Raw genomic sequence first — 13054 nt, 5'->3', positions numbered from 1 at the left:
AATTAGGTACTAAAATAGAAAAAAAAAGCATAATTTAGGTACCAATTTATGGGTTAAGCCTCTTCTAAAATAGACTTGACGGTTTGACTAATGGAGATACCAATTTGGAAGGAAAAAAAGTTTTAGTACCAAGATGAGAAAAAATATAATTTAAGTACCAATTTATGAATTAAACCTAAACTAAAAGGGAATAAATATGGTAGAAGCAAAAAATTATTTACCAAAGGTTAGGTTTTTAAAAAAGTATATATTTTTGTATGAATATCTTATTAAGTGGATGTCCATTAAGATCAAGATAAGTTTTGATGTACTTTAAATTCTAATAGTGATTAGAAGTAGATCTCTACTTCATTTATACTTTTTATGCCTATAAATAGAGATTTTAGAGAAGCTCAATAAAATACGATTGATCAATGAAATACGCTCTCTCTTTTCTTTATTCTTTGCTTTCTGTCTTTTTATTTTATAACACATTATTAGCAAGATTCTTTTTTAATTGTTTTTCTCTGTAAGTAAAAAATATCTCAAAATTTACTATTGTCGATTGCCTCCTAGAGCTATTGCTATTTCAATTGAGGTTTGCGCACTATAGGTAATTGTAACACCCTAAACCCAGGCTAGACGTTATGGCCGAATCTGGAGATGTTTTAAAGAACAGTTAGAAATCCGTATTTTTCTTTAAAAACACCGTACCTCTTAATTTTAAAAATATGTCGTTATACTAATTAGTGGCAACCATCGATTGTTTACTCTTTCAAATAAAACAATATTTTGCAGCAGAAGTTTAAAAGTAATTATATTTTTGGAAAATCGAGTTTATTTTCTCAAAAGCATCTATTTGCATAAAACGGTTGTTTTTGTAAGTTGTTTTGTCGAATGTCACAAGAAGCTCAAATCAAATCCAAATCCAAAAATAAAACCCAAAAGTCCAGAAAATCCCAAAATTACAAAACTCTAAAAAACCAGGAGATTAAATAAAACTTTTAAAATAAATGAAGTTTATGGATAAGTGGTCATAACTGAGCCTCTGTCGCATCATCCCGCCTAAGCTTAAAGATTACTTGAACAGAACAACAAATAGAAAGTGGGTTTTAAGAACTCAATGTGTAACTCAACGGAAACATAAATTCTGATTTTATCACATAACAGAACAGATACAGGCATAAATCGTTTTTCAGAATAAGATTTTCAACAGCGTCATACAGAAACAGATATGTATAGTCCTACCCCCATCCTCTACACACCAACTACGACCATCCCATCACACCACGTAGGGTATAAAACACCCACCCAGCCCTACACACCGCATAGTGTCCATACGACTCTTATCAGAATAATCAATATAACGCCTCACAGAATACTTCCTCCATATATCACATATCTCGCCCCACAATTAGATACATCAAAATATTAGATAAAACAGAATAATCAGATTCTAGATACTCGAATTATCATATCTAACATGCTCGTATAACAGAAAATAGACATGCCTATACATAGCAGATAACACATTTAACATTACGTTACATACATTTAGGTATTGCTTATGCTAGATACCATACAAACAATTTATCAAACCTCATGCTTTAAGGCTTATCTATGCCCATACTGATCCCAAGGAAGGCCCACAGTCGATCGGAACAATATGTACAACCCAAGGGAAAAATTCTAAAATTTGGGCCCATATGCTTGTGTGGCTTGTTTGTGTCGGGTCACACACCCAAATTGGCTTAGGCTGTGTGACTCACACGGCCACACACACACCTGTCACATGACACAAAGCCTACCACATCGGCGGGCACACACCTGTGTGGCGTCGACAGGCCAGATTTTTAGCTTTAGCCGATCGTCATTTTCTCGCGTTTTCGTTACACATCTAGTTTGTTTTTGACATGAAAGTAATACTGAAACCTCTGAAACCTAAAAATAGTATCCCAAAAACTACTTAGAAAATGTTTTACGAATTAGAATAACTTGAACAACACACACAAGCTTGTCGACAATGAAAACAACCACTATCACTAATTAGGCCGTTAGAGCGAAATTCACTGCTTTACAGTATTCTCCTACTCAACACACGCTCACAGAAATTAAATCCCCTAACTATACACCATTGTGCCAATTCAAAATGTATAATTCAACACGGGTTCATAGAAATCAAAAGCTAAAGTTAAGTGAAACTCCATTTACCAATCGAACAAGAAAAATCGAAAATCTAAAATGCAAAGATTAGAACTACAGATTTGTGAACGAAATTGCAGGAGAAACAAAAAAAGATTGCAGAGAAAAGAAAATAGGAAGAAACGTTAGAAAGAAAGGGGATTTTTTGGAAAAAGAAAAAAATAAAATTGAAATTAAAACAAATTAAATAATCCAAAATAAAAATCCCAACTCCCCACAACCCTACTAACTACCAAATCCCACCAAAATCGACCACTAACTTATCCAACTACCACAGGCTTTCAATCCTATTGAACTTCTACACAACTGGCACACACTCATAGAAGCAAAAATAACATCCTTTGCTCATACGAGGGTTCAAATATAAGACCCTAAGGCAAGCTAACACCTTACCATTTGAACCAACAACCTCATTCTGATATGAGTTGACAAAAAATATAATATAAGTCCAACGAACAGGGATAAGGCTAGGGACAAAAAATAGTAGAATTTCTAATAATAGAACTTGAACCCAAGACCTCAAACATACACCAACATCACTTAACCACTGAAGCAGATTCTCATTTATGACATAGTTCTAAAAACAAAGTTAAATAAAATAGGGCATTACAACTCTAACCCCTAAAAAAAATTTAGACCTCAAAATTTACCTGATCCAAATAGATGAGGATACTGCTGACGAATCGAGTCCTCGGGTTCTCATGTAGCTTCCTTAGTGCCATATTTCGCCGTAGAACTTTAACCAATGAAAGAAACTTTCTCAAAATTTGTACATTTCGATCTAGAATCTGAACTGACTCTTCTTCAAATGTCAAATTCGGTCTAACATCAATCTCCTCAATAGAAACAATGTGAGATGGGTCAGATCAATACTGCCTCAACATTGAGACGTGAAATACGTCATGGATACGGTCTAATTCTAGAGGTAACAGAATCTGATACGACCCAATGAACCTGGGGCTCAACTTGCCCCTTTGTCCAAACCGTAATCCCTTCTTCTATGAAAATACCTTAAGAAAAATTGAAACCACCCATGGAGTAATCAATGTCCCTTTTTTTCAGATTTGCATAGGACTTCTATCTATCAAAAGCTGCCTTAAGATGATTTCGAATCAGTCTAACTTTGTCTTCAGTCTCAAAAACCAACTCAGGAACCAAAACTCGACGTTCACCCAACTCAGTCCAACACAACTGAGTACGAAACTTACGATCATACAGAACCTTATAAGGTGCCATCTGAATGCTAGCCTGAAAACTATTATTATAGGCGAACTCGGCTAATGGTAGAAAATGCTCCCAACTACCTCAGAAATCAATCACACAACTTCGAAGCATAATCTCTAGTATTTAAATCACCCTCTTTGATTGACCATCAGTCTAAGGATAGAAAGCAATACTGAAGTCCAATCTTGAAAAAATAGCCTCATGAAGCTTCTTCTAAAACTGAGACGTAAAACGATGATCTCTATCTGAAATTATCGAAATCAGAACCCAGTGAAGTCTCACAATCTCAGAAACGTATAGCTTGGCCAACTTTTGAAGAGAATAATCTGTCCAAACTGAAATGTAATGGGCAGACTTGGTCAACCGATCTACAATGACCAAACAGAATCCTTTTTAGTAGGTGTTCAAGGCAAACCACTGACGAAGTCCATAGTCACACGCTTTTATTTCCATAAGAGAATCTTAACAGGTTGGAGCAAACCCGAAGGCAATTGATGTTCAACCTTAACTTGCTAGCACGTCAGACAATGAGAAACAAAATTCGTTACCTTTTGTTTCAACCCCGGCGCCAATACAGTTCACAAAGATCCCGATACATCTTATTTCCATCAGGATGTATAGTGTAAGGGCTACTATTGTAACACCCCAAACCCAGCCCAGACGTTATGGCCGAATCTGACGTGCCACATTGGAGTTGAAACCCACGTTCCGTCTTAGTGTTTTTAAAAACCATATATTTTGTTGAGTTAACAAAGTGTATGGAAGTCGGGCACCGTGTAGGTATCCGAGACAGAGGAGGTGAGCCATGAAGGTCGCTAAGTACCAAGCTCTTTGATTGGATCCAATCCTAGACATGCCCACAACCATAGCCACACTTTGTTATATCGAGTTTAAATTTGTTTAAGTGGACGTCTTTGATAAATCGATTAATCGTGGCGTTGAGCTATTTTGAAAACAAGTATCGCTTTTGAAAACACGCCCTAAGTCTAGCCCATTTGAAAAATTATCAACCGTGTTTAAAGTTATTAAAATTAAAATAATCCCGAAAAGAAATAAAAGGAAAGTTAAAATGGCCTTATTACAACCCAAAAATAAATAATAATTAAAAGAAATTTAATGAAAACCAACGCTTATTTAAAAGTCCAAAGGCGATCACTGTGGCTACTCAATCCTCCTACCAAATCCCCACATCAAGGCTCACTGCAAGGTTAAGGAAAGGGGTGAGTTTGGAAACTCAGTGCAACAAGCCCTTTCAGAGCCCAAAACAATAACAGCCTGTTGGGCCTAAGCCCAAATCCAAACTCAACATGTACTGGGCCGTAGCCCTTTTCATATTTCATATTTCATAACACTGGGCCAAAGCCTTTTCATATTTCATATTACTGGGCCGAAGCCTTTACTGTAAACGGTATGGCCCATAGGCCCATTTCAATATCACATGTAATGTCAATGAGAGAATGCAAGCCCATTTGGGAGACTACTCAACCCACCATCCGCTACTCTCCACCCGTATTCAACCAACACACCATGTGGGATTAACTCGACCCACCCACCATAACATTTCCACCGGCAAAGATAGTCGCTTTATCATATAACTGGAGGCAAAAGCCCTTTTAATAACTGGGGCAAAAGCCCTTTTAATAACTGGGGCATAAGCCCTTTAATAACTGGGGCATAAGCTCTTTAATAACTGGGGCATAAGCCCTTTAATAACTGGGGCATAAGCCCTTTTGCACTTCCTCCATCCATATAAACCCAACCCAATGCATTTATGAATACACCATGTGCATATCATACATATCATGTGCCTATCATACATGTCATGTGCATATCATACATACCATGTTTATCAAAATCCCATGTATTAAATTCATATTTAAACCCTAGGGGTATAATGGTTATTTTTACCTAGGGGCAAAACGATCATTTTCATATTATAAGGGTAATTCTGTAATTTTTACCGAAAATTAGGGTTTCCATGTTCATTAATGGTTACTAACAATTCATGGGTGCAAACAGTGATTCTGGCCCATTTTTAGCGAAATCGAGTTATTGGGCCTAAAAACCCCTAATGGCCCTACTTAGCCGATTTTGTCATCTAGGCCTATTCAGCCTATATTCCATAACAGTTTTATCAGTCTCGATGCTCAATTTAACAAGTTTCCATATTCTACCAATTTTACTCAAATGGGCCCGAATGCCCATTGGGCCCTGTTTCAACCCCTCGAGGCCCAACTTACCGTGAGTGCCAAAAATCACGCTCTTACCTTTTCCAACCTTACCGATCATCATCTCAACGAATCTAATCGACTAATGAGCGTCATTGCTCATAAGTCCTCGAAATGCCGAGTTTTGGCATTTCGCTTTTCGCATTTATCGCTTTAAGCTATGAAAAAGGGTTCGTTACACACCTGTTTGCTATATTCCTCGTTGAGATCTCCTATGTGATTTCTCCTATAATCAACCATTAATAGGTCAGCTCACAATAATTGAACCAAATCAAGAACCCTCTAATATTAATACTTACACATTCGGCCACCATCCATAATGGCCTTAGGAACCTTACCTTTGCCGAGATTTATGACGAGATCTAGCCACTCCGGTGATCCAAGCTAATCCAAGTCGACACTACGCCTTGCTGCTCCTCCACTATAGAAACCATAAAAATATTAAAAGAAGAACCCTATAAGGCCTATACCCATATTCGGCCACTTCTCTAAACTAGAGGGGTTTCGGCTTTTGGCCACTAGATACTCTAGGAATCGTTTAGAGTTCGACCACTTACCACAGTCTTTCTTCTCTTGAATCCGTTATGCCTAAAAGATGAGGGAATTGAACACCAACAAGTGAAAAGGAAATAGAGAGTTGCTGGTCAACAAAGATTCAGCACCCCCACTAGCTTCACTGATTTTGGCTTTTGGGTCACTGAAGAAAAAGTGGTTATGGACCAAAAAGGGTGTTGACAAAAGAGTTGAAAGGCTTTTTAAAATAACAAGAATCGGCTAGAAAGAAAAATAACAAGTGTATACCTTTATAAAGAAATCGACTTTCTTTGACTCATTCGGGATTTGGCTTGTTGCTATTCGGTTAGCAATGAAAAGAATGATAGGTTCGGCTTTTACTATAAATGAAAGAGAGGAAGAATGAGAGGTAGAGAGTTTGTGGAAGAAATAATGGAAGAGAAAAGAGAGGGATTAGCTTAAGAACAATCGGCAAGAGGAGAAAGAAAAGAGAAGAGGGGAAGAGATGAGAGAAGGAAAGAAAATAATAAAAAAAATGAGAGAATTGTTCAGCTTTTAGGAAAAAAATAGAAAAGAATATGAGCAAAAAGAGATAAGATAAGCTTAGAATAAAATAAAATCCTTTTCCAATTTTAATTCCTTCCTTATCTCCTTAATTCATGGCCAAAATCAAAGTTTGAGTTTAATTCAAACTCTCCATCGCTGAAAGCAGATCCACCACTCACCGACTCCTCCTGCAATGGTAGCGTTTCAATCCGTGACGGTCCTTCCCACGCTGCTCAGCAAAAAAGCACCCTTTGCACATATCGCTATTCGAACTCGACCTCCAAGTTGGCCAAGACGCTGCTGGCCATCGACGCGCATTTGTTTTCAATAATATACCGTCACATTTTATCTTAAAGGTTACTCGTGAAGTCCTGTTCATTTTAAAAATATAACATTAAAACATACCTTTGCTCGGACTCAATAAACTATAAACCTTACCGCTTGATTCTCGCCTACTTTAAAAATAAAACAGATTTGCTCACGACGGAATCAAACTGCGCCCTCTCCATATGTCCAAGACGCTGCCATCGCGCCACAGCGCTTTTCATGTTAAATTATACCCGCAACTCCTCTTAACCCTTATTCTAGCCACGATCGCATATTTAAAAAACCCGAATTATGTGACGCCGCCTTGAACCTGTGCTCCTCCTAGCGTCCTTCTAGCGTCCTTAGCCATCGGGCCGATGCTCGCTTGTGCTAAAACTCAGCCCTAACTTATTAATGAAGCCTCACTGCCTGATTCCTTAAGAGGCCAAATTAAAACAATTTTTTCCTAGAGTTTAAACACCAAAACAACAATACTTTTATAGTTATTATCTTCTTTTTTCCATATAATAATAATTATAATAATTTTATAAAAATTTCAAATATCAATAATACAAGAAATAATAATAATAATTTTCATAAAAAAATTTTCAAACATACTTACGTAATATTTTTCTAATAATAATAATTTTATCTCATAATACTAATTAAAATTTCATAAAATTTAAAATATCCATAATAATAAATATAGTAAAAATTTTCTAGTAGTAAAATTCTTTCTTAAACGATAATAATTAAAACTTCTTAATTATTTAGGTTTCTTCTATCCGAATCCCAGACTCAAAGCCCAACTCTTCTAGGCCCAATTTTTGGGGCGTTACAACTATGCACTTTCCTTAGAATAGTCTGTCTCAAATCAGAGTCATTCGGTAAACAAACTCGTCCTCGAAAACACAGAACCCCATTATTATTTAGCCCAAAATTAGACGTACTACCATCTTTTATCTAACAAAAATGCAGAATCAGAGACTTATCCCTCAACTATTTAACCCAAATTTGATCAATCCAAGTCGACTTAACTTCTAGCTCAGCTAGCAGACTCCCATCCTCAAATAGACTTAGGCGAGTAAACATTACCCTCAAATCAGACATTGCTTTACGACTAAGAGTGTCGGCCACCACATTGGCCTTACTGGGATGATACTTTATAGTGCAATCGTAATCCTTGAGTAGCTCAATCTATCTACACTGCCTAAGGTTCAACTCCTTTTGAGTAAGGAGGTATTTTCAACTCTTTAAGGCAAAAACCACATCAGTTAACTTGAGATCGTGGGTCGAATAGTTTCTCTCGTGTGACTTAAGCTATCAGGACGCATAAGCCACAACCTTACCATCTTGCATCAGAACACATCCCAAACCGACATGCGATGCATCACTATAAACGACGAACTCCTTACTTGATTCAGGCTACATCAGACCAGAAGCCTGAGCTAAAACAGATTTGAGCTTCTCAAAGCTTGATTGTTACTCATCAGTCCAGACAAAATGAACGTTCTTGCGTAATAGCTTAGTCAGAGGAGCTGCAATCAATGAGAACCCTTCGACAAACCTACAGTAGTAACCTGTAAGACCTAAAAAGCTTCGGATTACAGAAACGTTCTTAGGTTGGTTCCAATCAAGTACAACTTCAATCTTTGTAGGATCAACTCGGATCCCTTTCGCAGAAACCACATGCCCTAGAAATGTTACTTCCCTTGACCAAAATTCACACTTGGTCAACTTATCGTAGAGCTATTTCTCTCGAAGTATCTGAAGAACTACCCTGATATGCTCATCATGATCATCTTTGGTCTTAGAGTACACCAGAATGTCATCGATGAAAACCATGACGAACTGATCAAAATACGGTTGGAAAACCTGGTTCATTAGATCCATAAATGCAGCTAGAGCATCCATCAAACCAAAAGGCATGTCTAGGAACTTGTAGTGCCCATAATGAGTCCTAAAAGCCGTCTTATGAACATCAACTTCCTTAACCTTAAGCTGATGATACCTAGAACGAAAGTTTATCCTAAAAAATACTGAAACCCTACAAAACTGATCAAACAGGTCGTCGATCCTTGGAAGTGGGTACTTATTCTTCACAGTTAGCTTATTCAACTGTGGATAATCGATGCACATTCTGTGGATAATCGATGAACATTCTCATAGTACTGTACTTTTTCTTTACAAACAAAATAGGTGCCTCCACGGAAACACACTAGGACATATAAAAGCATGATCCAAAAAGCTCATGAAGCTGAGCATTTAGCTCCATAAGCTCCTTCGACGCCATATGATAAGAAGCGATGGACACCGGAGCTGTACCCGATAAAAGCTCGATGCCCAAATCAACTTTCTGATTCAGAGCTATGCCTAGTAACTCCTCGAGAAAATATCCAAAAATTCTTTAACTATTACAATGTTCTCAATAGAAAAGTCCACAAAAGCTGAAACACTTACATAGGTCAGGTACATTTCACACCCTTTCTAAACCAGTTTTTCTGCCACAAGAGCGGAGATTACATTGGATAAGTAATCCTGATGCTTGTCGATCACAACCACCTCCACATTATTTTCAGATCTCAGAACTACCCTCTTAGTAGCATAATCCAGGCTGGCTCGATGCTCTACCAGCCAGTCCATACCCAGAATCAAATTAAATTCTCCAAACGGTAACTCTATTAGTTTAGCCGAAAATACAACCCCTTGTACTTCTAGCAGAACATTTTTATATAGTGTATTCACTCAAACAGATTAACCCAATGGACTCAGTACAAAAATCTCACTAGAAGTACTCTCAATAGGAATCCCCAAATTATCAGAAACATAACTAGCTATATAGGAGTGTGTTGACCCTATGTCTATCAGTGCAAAATAAGGTGCATCAAAAATAAGAAATGTACTTGTAATCACATCTGCAGCATCTCTGTCCTCATGACACCTAGTAGCATAGACCAATACAGGTTGCCTCACCTCAGTCTGATTAGCACCTTTGTTCGGTGCTCTCTGTCCACTACTCACACCATTACCATCCCTGGCTGGACCACAGCCCCTAGGTGGCCTCGAAACTACCTTATGAGGCTAAACAAAACCCATAACTAGAGCTTGCATATGACCGAAATGCTATGGAAATCTTTGATATGGTGTTCCAACTACCTACAACATAGACACGCTCCCAACCTCCTCTAACACTCACCCGGATGACGCCTACCACAGTCATTGCATGATTGAGCCATAGTAAGAGCTATTAAAACTCTAACTCTAGAAGGTCTATCAGGTCTGGCCCATTTGTTAAGCCTCTGAATAGAGCTAGAAGGCTCTGAATCTCTCTTACTCCTACCTCTTTCACGATCCTTGTTCTGGCGCTCAACACGCTTAACCTCTTCGGCGATCTTTGCCTTGTCCACCAGAACGAAGAACTTTTGCTCCCTCTACTGAGCAATCAAAACTCTTAGATTGTCCATCAGACCATCCTCAAAGTGAACACATTTTTCAAATTCAGATGCCACCATCACTCAAGTGTAGCGGCTTAATCTCAGAAATTCGACCTTATACTCGGCCACAGTGTTGTCTCTCTAGGTGAAATTCATGAACTCACGTCTGCGAGCATCCACATAACTCGCTTCCACATATTTCCTTTGGAAAGCAGTCTTGAAATACTCACAATTTACCTGATCCAGTTGAGCACCCTCCTCAATCGCTAACCACTACTGGTATGCCTCGTTGTGAAGCAGAGATACTACACCCTTCAGTTTTTGCTCAGGAGTGCAGTCAATATCATTCATTATCCTCTCTGTGGCCTCTAACCAGTATTTGGCCATAGTCAGGGCAATTCCAGTGACGCCCCTAAACAGCTCAGCACCATTAGACTGGAGTCATTCAGTTATTGACCCATGGCTCCTAGAACCAGAATGGGGTTTAGTGACCCTCTCCAACACTCTCAGCATGGCTTGGGATAGTGTGTCGTCCCCATCTGAGCAGCTTTGAGACCCAGTCTCAGCAGTAGATGTAGTCGGTGTCTCGCTCGTGTCCAAATTAGGCATACTGCCCATTGATAAAGACACAGCTCGAGTCCCTCAACGGCGCTCGCCGCGTCCACGAGTACCATGACCACGTATTCCTCGAGCACTCATCGTAATCAAAGATTTATCTACATTACAAAATTTTATACATCACTTTCAGTGTTTATTATCGAGCATTTTATGCTTTAAATATTTATCAGAAGTTTCAAAAATTTCAAAAGTTTCAGTCCCTAACTAACTCAGTGTAGTTTTAGACAGTTCAGAGTTTTCTAACTACATTATTTCTAAGTTCAGAAGTACTTATAAGTTTGGCATTAGAGACTTGGTGTACCACATGCTTTACTAAAAAAAAAAAATAAACTTTGCTTGAAAACTAGTTTTTTTTTTTTACAAATAAAATTTTGAACCCAAAATTTCACTGCCTGAGTTTTGCAACCTGACTCTGATACCATTAAATGTAACACTCCAAACTCAGCCTAGACGTTATGACTAGATCTAGAGATGTTACAAAGAAAAGCTAGAAATCTATATTTTTCTTTAAAAACACTGTACTTTTTAATTTTAAAAATATATTATTATACTCATTAGTGGAAACCATCGATTGTTTAATCTTTTAAATAAAATGATTTTTTGCAGAAGAAGTTTAAAAGTCATTATATTTTTGGAAAACTGAGTTTATTTTCTTGAAAGCGTCTATTTGCATAGAAGGGTTATTTTTATAAGTTGTTTTGTCGAACATCGCAAGAAGCTCAAATCAAATCCAAATCCAAAAATAAAACCCAAAAGTCCAGAGAGTCCCAAAATCACATAACTCTCAAAAACCAAGAAATTAAATAAAACTTTTAAAGTAAATGAAGTTTACGGAAAAGTGGTCACAATTGAGCCTCTGTCGCATCGACTTGCCTAAGTTTAAGGATTACCTGAACAGAACAGACAAACAGAAAGTGAGTTTTAAGAACTTAGTCTGTAACTCAATTAAAACATAAATTCAAATTTGATCGCATAACAAAACAAATACAGACATAAATCGCTTTTCAGAATAAGATTTTCAATAGAGTCATACTGAAACAGATATGTGTAGTCCTACCCTATCCTCTACACACCAATTGTGACCATCCCATCGCACCATGTGGGGTATAAAACTGTAACACCCTTAACCTGTAACCGTTGTTAGAACAGTGTTTCAGAGTATTACCGGAACATTCAAAATATTTTTCAGATAATTCCTATAAATTACTATTCATCTATCGAGATTATTCAAAACGTCCCTTAATTGGACCCTCGAGGCCCAATACGAGCATTAGAATCAAGTCGGGACTTAATCAGAAACTCATAATTTTTTTTGCGACATTTCAAAAATTTTCCAAGGTACAGGGCTCACACGCTCTGTGGTTGGGCCGTGTACTACACACGCTCGTATCCCTAAACCGTGTAACTCTCTAATTTTTAAGGCATGAAGAAATTGAAGTCACACGGCCAAGTCACACGTCCCTATACCAGGCCGTGTGGCAAATTTTATTTTCGAAATTTAGGTGTGGTTTTCACACGGTCGTGTAACACGCTCGTGTTCAAGGTCATGTCAACCACAAGGCTGAGACATATGCCCTTGTCTTAGCTTGTGTGCCCAATTCTGAGCATTCTGTTTCTCATTTTTTAAATGCAGGGGACACACGGCTGGACCACATGCCCATGGGACAAGCCGTGTGTCTACCCATGTGGACAAAATAAAGTAATTTCCTAGCCCCATTTGTCACCCAAACTTACCATTTTCTGTACCAAAACTCACAAGTATATATCGACCAATCCAACACCATATTTACATACAATTTGCCATCAATCATGTGGTATTATCTCATGCATCAAAGGATATAAACTTACTCTTAACATAAACTCATATGCTAACATAATTCTAACAAACTAACACATAATAAGCACTTATGTGATTACCAAAATATTACTTCAATAATAGCCAAACTTAGACCATCACTAGCCACTCCAATGGCTAGATTACAAAACAACAATTACAAGCCATCA

Source organism: Gossypium arboreum, chromosome 6 (assembly GCF_025698485.1).
Source record: "Gossypium arboreum isolate Shixiya-1 chromosome 6, ASM2569848v2, whole genome shotgun sequence".
NCBI classification, from domain to species: Eukaryota; Viridiplantae; Streptophyta; class Magnoliopsida; order Malvales; family Malvaceae; genus Gossypium; species Gossypium arboreum.
The sequence above is the reverse complement of the archived record's forward strand: the minus strand, read 5'-3'. Positions refer to the sequence as shown.